Below are 11,789 nucleotides of genomic sequence, written 5' to 3' on the forward strand. Positions count from 1 at the left end.
CGTCTTCTCTGCTCTCCCCCTTCTCTAACTCTGGCCTCCACAAATACGTCGCCGGCTACAGGCTGCTCATCCTCGGCGGCGGCAGCGCCGCCACCTAATGCTACTTCTCCTCCCCGCCGACGCACTCCACTGCCTGTTCTGGTGCTATGGTCGGCTACCGCCTCTCTTTCCGACACCTCATCGTTCCCATCCTACCGCCTCCCAAATTCAAATTTTCGTCACCCAAATGCGCGCGCCTGGTCGAACTGTCTAGAAACCACCCTTTCAGCCCAATATAAATACAAGTGAGCAGGCAGATGAGACTCACACTGCTCGAACTACATCCCAAGAAGCAACACGGTGGTCAAGCTCTCATATCTTCAAATCGACAGATTGTGAGGAGGTCGATTTACTGCCCATCGCCTTCTGATTTGCTTTGCCAAGGACCAAGGTATGTTGTGTTATGCAATACCAAGATTTAGTAATGATTGCAATAGATGAGTATCTGCACATACTACTATTAGATGATGATGCCTCTTTTATTTGTGAAGTTAACATCATAACAAGAATTTGCAGATCACTGTATGGTTGTATAACACGTTTTTTATTTGTTATTTTGAGTTTTTATGCATACTGATCGTTGGGGCTTTGACCTCCAAGTTGGTCTGTTTCCTATTAAAAGAATTAAAAGATCTGCATCTTAGTTCTAGGTGGATCAGCTTATTTTATAGGAGTTGGTCAGAGAGAAACTGCTGTTGCTAGGTTTGTTATATTTCCCTTCGTATAAAATCACATGACTTAGTCAATCATATGTATGCATATAGATACTCAGTTCAGCTCCAATCGTATAAAATCACTGAAATTTTTGAAAAAAATGATTATTTACATGGCAGGTCCAGAAGAAATTTGATAAGCCTAGGAGTTCCTGGATAAACACTTGGATTTGGGTGTGAAGCTGAAAATTAAAAGGTCAGGACCAAATGGCCGAGTTAGGTCGAATATTCAGTGAAAATTTCATACTTGATCACTGGAATTCATTGGTTTACTGTTGTATTCTATTATGCTTTGGCTTGTATTTTTTGGCTGCCACACCTGTGCATAACATTTGTTTTTATTCATGTTGCTTACCTAATGATTATCAAACTCATCCAGTCTGCAATTTCGTATCTAATGATGATGAACTGCCCTTCGGTTAAGGAATGTTTCTTTTGACTTCTGGCAAAGAATAGTTGTCTTATTAGATTGCATATAGTGTTCCTACTAGCTTTTGATTCAATTTTTTCTAACCTCCACTTCTGTTTTTTGGGGGAAAACCAGCAGCTATTACACCCCAAATGTTACAGCTCTCGTGCCAACAAAGTGCTAAAGGAAAACAAAAATGTTGGTTCCTGTACCTTACTGTTTGGCAAAACAATCTGCTTGTATATTTCTTATTTATACCTAATCATTTACGGTCCAACTTGTAATAACATAGTGGTCGACAGCAGTAGCAAGCCCAACAGAACTTGCTCCAATGGCATGCCATGTGCTCGAACAGGTTTATTTATACGTGAACCAACGGATGCGACAAATTTAAGTTACTCATCTTCAGATGATGAAGTGACAAACCAATCAGCGACGGTGATTTTTCCTACTTATACTGGTATGCTCACATCAATCGACGGATTGGAGCGAGGAGAAAGCTCAAAAGGTAAATCTATAGGGCGGAAGTGTTTGCTTATATAATTCCATTTACCCACTTAATTAATTTCTCGTGTAAATTCTGTAGGGCGAAAGCGTGCACGTGAAGCAATAAGATATGCTAGCCGTACACCAGAGCAAATCCAAGCAAGGCGAGAACGTGTTAGAGCACGTCGGCAAAATTTGACACCTAAGGAGAAGGAAGAGATTAATGCACGAAGAAGAGAGAAAAGACAGTGTATGACACTTGATGAGAGAAATGCAAGCCAGCGAGCACGTACGCAAAGTTTGACACTAGAGGAGAGGCAAGAAAGAAATGCACGCCAACGAGTGCGTCGGCAAAGCCTGCCACCGGAAGAGTGGCGGGCACTTCTAGCTCAACGTAATGCAAGTTATGCATCTAGACGAGATACCCCATGCATGGATTCCATTGTATCAAATTGCCCTACAGGTTCATTGTTGGGACATGCATCATCAAGCTCTTATACCTTTAGTTACCCAAGTACACTGGCTCAAACTTTTTCTACAATTCAAGGTAATTCTCACATGCACATTCCTTTATTTGCCAATTTTGTCAAAGTTGAGCATGCATTTTTACAGTCATTGAAATAGCAGGTAATCTAGAAAGCATACCTGAAGGAATGGAAGATGATCACATAGTTTTCACTAGCAAAGGTATGATTGTGATGCTGATGCCTTCCTTTTCTCTACTACTATAACACACACTACTCAAACTATGTAGTAACTTCATTCCTCAAATTACATTTAGGTGACGCTAATACTGTCCAGTGCAAGGAACTCACATCGGTGCAATGTCCAACATCTACATCAGTGGACAGTTCATCATTGGCCCCTGATGACTCCATATGCCCAGGTTCCCCAACGGAAAGCTTTAATGTGGATGATGATTATTCTCATATGACCGAAGAAGAAGATGATGAGTACTTCGCATTTGCTGGGAGAGGTATTAAAAATTCCATGGATGTCTTATTTCCCTACATATGTATAGCACAGAAAATGCAATACCTATATATAACACAATTCATCTCATGTGTATACAGGGAACATTGAAGATTGCGATGACATGGTAGATGCTTTTACAACAGACAACATTGTTCCTGACCCATATGACTGTGTTTACTAGAATATACCAGAAAGTACTCACACGCTGGTGCCAAAGCCTGATTGCAAGCATTGCGGCGCAAAGAGGTTCCAGTATGAGACAAATGGATTTTGTTGTCAGTCTGGAAAAATTAAGTTAGCACAGTCAGAACCACCCTTGGAACTTCAGATGCTGTACACAAGTTCAGATAGTGATGTTGTACATTTTAGGGATAACATTCGCTACTTCAATGGCCACTTTTCATTCACCACCCTTGAAGTCAGTCTTGACAATAGATACACAAACATGAGGTCAGGAGTCTATACATTCCGAGCCCATGGTCAGATTTACCACAACATCTTCTCATTTGTTCCAACACAAGATGGACCTAAGCATCTAGAGTTATACTTCTACGATGATGACCCCAGTCTACAACATAGGTTTCGGCGCTCCCCGAACCTAGACCGAGATGTCATTCGAAGGCTTGTCGACATCCTTAAGGATAATCCTTATTCTGAAACATTCAGGAATCTAGGTGGAGTCAATGACCTTGAGGAATATCGTATTGAACTGAACACCGACATGAGGTTGGACCAACGGAGATATAACTTGCCTATATCATCAAAGGTTGCAGCTATTTGGGTTGAGGGTAATGAACTCTGTAATCATTTTGACCGTAGCATTGTCCTGTTTGGTAATGACAACAAGAGATATAGCATCCAACCATATTATGGATGCTATGATCCATTGTCTTACCCTTTGTTCTTCCCAAGAGGGGATATTAGTTGGCATCCTGAGATCCCAAAGAAAGGTGTCAGCTTGAATGAGATACTTCAATCCCGCCGTAGTGGTCGAAAGAAACCAGGTACATATAATGAAATTAGCATTTATTCATTTTTTTATTATCCCCAGTGTACTTATTTTCTTAATCAGTTCTTTCTGTTACCTCCCATTTCCGTAGGTACATGTACAAGTAGTCGATTATGTGTCTCGGTCAGAGACTACTATTGTTACAAGTTTCAAATATGTCGTGGTGTATTTAACACCATGCTATACGGTAAACGACTGTTCCAACAATATGTGGTCGACATGTACATCAAGGTTGAAATCTCTAGGTTAGACTATATAAGAAATCACCAGAAACAAATACGCTCTGATCTATACCAAGGTGTTGTTGATAGCCTTCAAGCTGGGGAAAACCGTGTGGATGCTGTGGGCAAATGGATTGTACTTCCTACATCATTTATTGGGGGAAGAAGAGATAGGAGACGAAGATACCTTGATGCCATGGCCTTGGTGCAGAAGTATAGGAAACCAGATATCTTTTTAACCATGACTTGCAACCCGAATTGGGATGAGATAATTGGTGCGCTGGAGCCTGGACAAACCCCACATGATCGCCCTGATCTTGTTGTACGAGTATTTAGAGCAAAGTTGGAAGACCTCAAGATACAACTTTTCAAAAAGCACATGCTCGGCAAGGTAGCAGCATATGCATATGTTGTCGAGTTCTAGAAAAGGGGTCTACCACATTCTCATTTCCTCCTAATCATGGAGGGGAGGTACAAGCTAACATGCCCAGAGCAATATGATTGTATCATATCTGCTGAATTGCCAGACAAATTCAAGTACCCTGAGTTGTACAAGATGGTCGTCAAGCATATGATGCATGGCCCTCGTGGAGTCCTAAACCCCAAAAATGTGTGCATGCAAAATGGTAGTTGCAAGAACTACTATCCACGGCCATTTAATGCGTCAACTCTTCAGGGAAAGGACTCATATCCCATATACAGGAGGAGAGATGATGGACGTCGTGCAAAGGTACGAGGTGAAGAATTAGACAATAGGTGGGTTGTTCCATACAATCCTTACCTACTAAGAAGGTATAATTGCCACATCAATGTCGAGGTTTGCTCAAGCATAAAAGCTGTAAAGTACCTCTTTAAGTGTCGAGGCCTGTATGATTCATGAGATGATTGGTTTTAAGAATGAAGAAATAGTGGCAAATAAACAAAATAAGACATTATGGCACATTGTATTTGGAAAATTGTCGTGTTGTGTGTCCTTGTAGTTGTAATGTTTTAGCCGAAGTTTGTTTATTCATGCTTTATTTCTATCTTGCATACATGACTGAAAACACATATGTTTACAATCTTTTTCATTCATCATCTAGAAATGCAGGCCTCTTTTTATTTATTTCAATTTTACTTCGTAAGCAAATATTTGTATACTAAAACTGTAATCAAAATGTTTTCGCTAACAAACATAAGCGACATATTCAAATCCATTTGAGCTTTATCTCTCTTGGAATGGTGTCACCTCTAAAACGTTTTCCTGTGGCAACGCACGGGTCGGTGCCAGTCGCACTTCCATTGCACTGAGTTGTGGGGACAAATATCGATATGTTGCATCATGTTATTCCATTATTGATATTAAGGCTAGGTTAAAATGAGGTGCTTGATTTGTTACCATTTCTAGATGGAAATGGTGTATGGGATGGAGGTGGCGTCCATGTGACACTAGTAGAAAAATGGTCAAATGTGAAGCACAATAGTGCCGGTTGGAATTTCAGCCAGCACTAATGTGTACACTAGTGCCAGTTCGTGGCGGCGATCAATAGCACCGGTTCGTGGCGAACCTTTAGTACCGGTTCATGCCACGAACCGGTACTAAAGAGGCTGTGTCAGCCTGCGGTCAGTCTATGGCCCCATCATCACCATTTAGTGCCGGTTCGTACCACGAACCGGTACTAATGAGGTTATGGCAAGCTGTTTTTTAGTCCCACCTCGCGAAGTGAGAGGGACTAGGAGCGGTTTATAAGCCCTGAGTGCAGAGACGATGAAGAAGAGGCTCAATGCTCATGTTGCTTAGCTTCAAGCCTTCAGGAATACGGTAGACTGCATGGAGCTATGCGCAGTGCAGTTTACACTATTCTGAAAGGCTTGAAGCAAATTAACGAGCATTGCACCTCTTTTTTATTTTTAATAACTTATTACAACTCCGGACTTCTTCTGTTATGGCAAAAACTAATTGCACGTCGACATTTCTTTTTTTTAAGTTATAACTCCAGACTTTGACCATCAAGTTTTGCAGAAAAGAAAAAATAGCAGAAAAGAAGAAAAACTATAGCTGAAAAGAAAAAAACAAAATAAAAAAACTACTCAGAAATAAATAGAAGAAAATAAATATAGCAGAAAAGAAAAAACTACTCAAAAATAAATAGAAGAAAAAATAAAGCAGAAAATAAAATAAAAATTATATTTGCTATTTTTCAATCGTTTACAAAATGACCATGAAATTGAAAATCACTACAAAATGAACTCTGAAAATGTTGAATTTTGGCAAACTAGATGAAAAACTACTCACAAATAAATAGAAGAAAATAAATATAACAGAAAAGAAAAAACTATACAAAAAACTACGCAGAAATAAGAAGAAGAAGAAGAAGAAGAAGAATAAGAAGAGGAAGAAGAAGGAGGAAGAAGAAGGAGAAGAGGAAGAAGAAGAAGAAGAAGAAGAAGAGGAAGAAGAAGAAGAGGAAGAAGGAGAAGAAGAGGAAGAAGAATGTTGGGGCGCTGTCCTGTGGGCCTGCCAGACCTTGGGTGTGCAAATACATGCCTAGTAGGGCCAGCAGGCTCACAGGGCAGCACGCCCTAGTTAGGCCTAGAAGCCTGCTAAATAGAGGAGTTCGAAAGGGCAGCCGCGGCTGGGTTTATAAACCAGTGCGACATTTATTTTTTTTAAGTTATAACTCCAGACTTTGACCATCAAGTTTTGCAGAAAAGAAAAAATAATAGAAAAGAAAAAATAGCAGAAAAGAAGAAAAACTATAGCTGAAAAGAAAAAATAGCAGAAAAGCGCACGGCCATTAGTACCGGTTGGTGGCTCCAACCGGTACTAATGTGTTGCCCTTTAGTACCGGTTGGAGCCACCAACCGGTACTAAAGGCCCAGTTTTCCGCCGCTTGGGCTGGCCAAAATTGGGCTTTTTAGTAAATGCTTAGTTGAATTAATAGAAGTAGTTGAATTAATTGAATTAGTAAGTGTTTAATGTTTCGCCTAATATGAACATAGGAAATGTCGTCTGACGACGGAAAAAATTTCATTATGTGCGAATACTGTGAAGACCAGCGCGACCAATGCGACAGAAATTTCCTTGTTGATGGTAGGCGATTCAGCATCAAGCTGGATGAGACTTTCGAATTCGATACAGTAAGTCACAACGACAAGTCTGTTTTCGTAATTAAGCATGACTTATATATGCTTCATTTGTCTGACTTATAATTTTTAATTTTCACTATTCTACTAGCGCATCCCCTGCCATGCAAGAATTTTTGTCTTGGATAAGATAGGTTTCAAAGATATGGAAACTATGGAGGTAAAGAGAGCTTACCTGAAAACTGAGCATGATGGTTATACTTTCAACGTCAAAGTATACAATGCACACACGTACACCTATTTTGAATGCAAAACTTGATAAGCACTATGCAAGACTTATGCATTTGAGCCTGGTATGATTATCACCTTTGATATTCGTCCGGAAGATGATATTGAAGGTAATAGAGACATATGGGTCGATGTGCAGACGCCTCTAGTTCTACCATTATGTGAGTTCTTCTCAACTATATTTTTGTCTTTGATATTGCTTATTCAAAAATAACTGACAACTAATTTCTATTGACAGCTTATCTCCATTCAACCAAACATGTCCGACGCTTGGTAGACAGGACCTACTACTGTCCCGGCGCTGAACTAAACTGCGAGGAGATAAGTCATTATGTTTCATGGCTTGAGGATCTTCATACTGTCAAGACAAATTTTCTTCCTGCACTTAGAAATGTTAGTACTCAAAACGTGCGACCAATAGTGATGGTATTGAACTACGGTCACATCTATTTAGGAATGATGGTAATATATTTACTATTTGTCCTCAGTGCATATTTTGCATACATACTTTTTTTGCTAAACTTTCATTGCTAAGTATATTAATTAAGTACTATACGATGTTCTTCAAAAGGGACTCCCGATGACAGTTGTGCCTCAGGGGATCGAGACTAAAGGTCAGATGTCAATTGTTAGCTTACGGCCAAGATATCCTGCATTGCACATGAATGCATTCAGGATTTCTAGAAGCGATCAATGCTTAATAGTGAAAGATTGGAGGAAAATTGTTAATGATCGCAGAGAAGTACTAGGGGGCAGCAATGAGAAGCGCAGCCCACGATTAGGAGACAGGTTCATCGGCATGCTCCAGTATGATCAATCAGGAGAGCTATACATGTTCTATGCTATTTTACCAGAGAGAGAGTAGCTAGCAGGAGTGATTTAGCTAGTTCTTCATGCTGCTCTTAATTAGTACTTGTCCTTTCATGTCCGTGTTCTTCGTTCTGAACTTAAGTGATTTGCTTTTGTGGTGTTATATATGAACGCTTATAATATCATGACAATCATGTTGAACTCGATGATTGGTTCTACTAGAAATTCTATATATATATATATATATATATATATATATATATATATGCATAACGTGTACAATATGTAGTACGTAAAATACCAGCAAACGAAAAAGAATTAAAATGGAAACACAAAATTAAATGAAAAAGAAATCATAAAACTAAAAAAACCCCAAACCTTATAGTACCGGTTGGTCTTACCAACCGGTACTAAAGGGCTCCAGGCCCCCGGAGCTGGCTCGTGCCACGTGGTTGCCCTTTAGCACCGGTTCATGCTGAACCGGTACTAAAGGGGGGGGCCTTTGGTGACCACAATTTAGTGCCGGTTATGTAATAGGCACTAAAGGGCCTTATGAACCGGTGCTATTGCCCAGTTCTGCACTAGTGTGAAGCAAAGAGGACTTGAAATCAGACCAATTTAGATTCAGAGATAAAGCTGGTCAGTCGTGAAGTTGACCGATTTGGATTCAGTGTCGCCGTTGTTGCCACATGTGTGTGAACATATTTTCTATCTGCCGCATGGTCTCTATCAACTTGATATAGGATAGAGTGAGCAATGATAAAACTCAGTATGGAGTACAACAAGTCTTTCAGTGAGGCAGAGATGGAGAAGAAACTGTTTGGCTTGGACGCATGGGTTTGTGGATTGGAAACCATATTTTTGATTGTGCTTGATATTTATGTACCTATCAATAACACATCATTACTTTGATCAATGACTGTATATCTTTTTATTGTCAGCAGCAACGTATGGGATAGTAACTATAACTTAAGTTAACCTTTTTTTTATCCCGTAGCGTAGCACGGGCATCTTACTAGTAGTTTAGAAATTGTCATGACATAGAGATTTGACGTGCTATAATGGGAGACTTATGCTAGCTGAAACAAAGAGAGCGGGCGGAACCCACGCAGCCGTAGAGAGAGAGAGAGAGACCCCGACGGCTTGCTCGGCCGCCCCAGCGCCAACCATGGCGGCCCCATCTTCACCCTGCATCGCTGGGATTCGCGCTGACACCTCGGTGCTGTGCTCTCCCGTCTCCAGGGCCAGCTCGTCCACCGGGTTCTCCGGCACGCACTCGGAGCCCTCTGAGCGAGTTTCTCTCTCTGCTCAGAGCTCGGACCTCGATGCATCGCCGTGCTCCACTCCTCTACCCAGCGGTCCACGACCGTCCTACGCCGACGTGACACGGGGCCAGCTCTTCCCCGGTCCTTGCGATGCTTCCGCATCGCTGGATATGTATGGCTTGGCGGGCAGTTCCTCGGATTCCTCTTCCATGCCGGCCCTCTGCGAGGGGGCACCGCTCGATCCTGGTGGCTGGACCATGGTCCGCGGTCGTAAGTCAAGAGCTTATCCCGCGGTTCCCTTGCCTGCCAGGATTCCAATGCCGCTCACCCCGCCGAAACCCCGCATTTCTGTACGCAAGCCTACCCCCTCCAGCAAGACGCTCCTCCATAATCTGCCTACAGACGCTTGTTGCTTCAAGTGCCTTTCTCCTCACCATTTTATCGCTAGCTGCAAGAACCCAGTTCGTTGCCATCACTGCCGCCAAGCTGGACACATAGCTAAGGAGTGCCGTGCCCACAAGCTCCCGCAAAAGGCATTCCTCCCACCATCCATACCTCGCCGCAAACCACCCCCTCCCAGTGACCGCTCTCCATTGCTCAAGAGGTTGCCGGCCAAGGCACGACTGGGACCCCTATCAACAGCTGCTCCGTCGCCGGTTCATAAGGCCAACTCCACCGCGCGACCCCAAACGGACGTCCGTTTTGTCTGGTTTCGGTCCGTTTGGGTAGGGGTTTGGGGTCGTCTCCAGGCCTGTCCTGGGATGCGGTGGCCGTGTGCCCAGCGCGCGGCCGCATCCATTTGCCCCATCCTGTCTGTGAGGGCCAAAAATGCCTAAATTTGCATCAAACTACTTCCAACCCAAATGTTTGTCTGAAAATTAAAATAGTTTTACAACCCAATTGAAATTGTCTTAAATAAAATAGTTTTACAACCAAATCGAAATTGTCTTGACTGAACATAAATTGGACCAATACATCTATTGGTTGCCAATGTGATCCCAGACGTGCTCAACCAAGTCATTTTGAAGATTCAAATGAGTGTGCCAATCACGCATCTCACGGTGGAATTGGACAAACTGTTCAAATGTGGCCGGGTCTTGGTGCAGGGGCTCAATATTTTCACCTTGATAATCAAATCCTTGGTCGAGGATACTCTCATCACGCTCATCCTCGACGATCATGTTGTGCATGATCACACAAGCAGTCATCACCTCCCAAAGCTTCCTTTCATCCCATGACAGTGCAGGGTTTCGAACGATACCCCACCGGGATTGAAGCACACCGAAAAGCACGTTCCACATCCTTTCTAACACTCTCTTGCATTTGGGCAAATCTTTTTCTCTTCTCACCTTGGGGTTTCGAGATTGTCTTCACAAAAGTTGACCACTGAGGATATATACCATCTGCTAGATAGTATCCTTTGTTGTACTGGTGGCCGTTGATCTCAAAGTTGACAGGTAGGGAGTTTCCTTCTGCAAGCCTCACGAAGACTGGAGAACGTTGCAGCACGTTGATATCATTGTGAGAACCTGCCATACCGAAGAAAGAATGCCATATCCAAAGATCTTGCGATGCCACCGCTTCTAATATGACAGTGCACCCGTTAACATGCCCCTTGTACTGGCCCTGCCAAGAAAATGGACAGTTCTTCCACTCCCAATGCATACAATCAATGCTGCCAAGCATGCCTGGAAAGCCTCTAGCTACATTGGTCACCAACAATCTCTCTGTATCAGCGGCAGTTGACTGCCTCAAGTACTCTGGGCCAAACACCTCGATCACAGCCTGGCAAAACTTGTACATTGACATCAGACATGTTGTCTCACTCATACGCACATACTCGTCCACCAGATCGCCTGGAATACCATATGCAAGCATGCGGATGGCCGCAGTGCATTTCTGGTAAGAGGAGAATCCAAGCTTGCCAAGGGCATCCGTCTTGCACTCGAAGTATGGGTCATGAGCAACCAATCCCTCTCGGATACGATTGAACACATGCCTTGCCATACGAAAACGGCGACGAAATTTATCTGGCTTGAAGAGCGTGGTGTTGGCAAAGTAATCGGCATAGAGCAGGGCGTGGCCTCTCTCCCTGTTGTAGTTCAGGTTGGGAGCCTTGCCAGGGAGTGACCCCCTGTACCGAGGAAGCTGCCGTTGAATATGGTCGTTCACGACCAGTGCAGCCACCACAAGTTCTTCATCATCCGAGGACGAATCATCCGATGAACAAAGGAAGTGATGGAAGAAAAACTCGTCTCCACTGTCCATACCTTTGTTGGCAAAAGGTCGAACACCTTGCGGTCGTGGTGGCGAAGCGGCCGCGATGATCACCTCGACGTAGCAGGGGTGGTTGCTGGCCGGCTACTGGCCGCTCTGGAGCTCTCGTCGGAATCTGCCTCGGCCGCCGTGGTCCGTCGCCGGCAGTCGTGTCCCCTCCGGCACCGGCAAGGACGACGACGACCAAAAATACGGTGAAAGCGCGGGCGTGGTGGCGGCCATGTCCAGACG

The sequence above is a fragment of the Triticum dicoccoides genome, chromosome 1B, assembly GCF_002162155.2.
Source record: "Triticum dicoccoides isolate Atlit2015 ecotype Zavitan chromosome 1B, WEW_v2.0, whole genome shotgun sequence".
Taxonomy (NCBI): Eukaryota; Viridiplantae; Streptophyta; class Magnoliopsida; order Poales; family Poaceae; genus Triticum; species Triticum dicoccoides.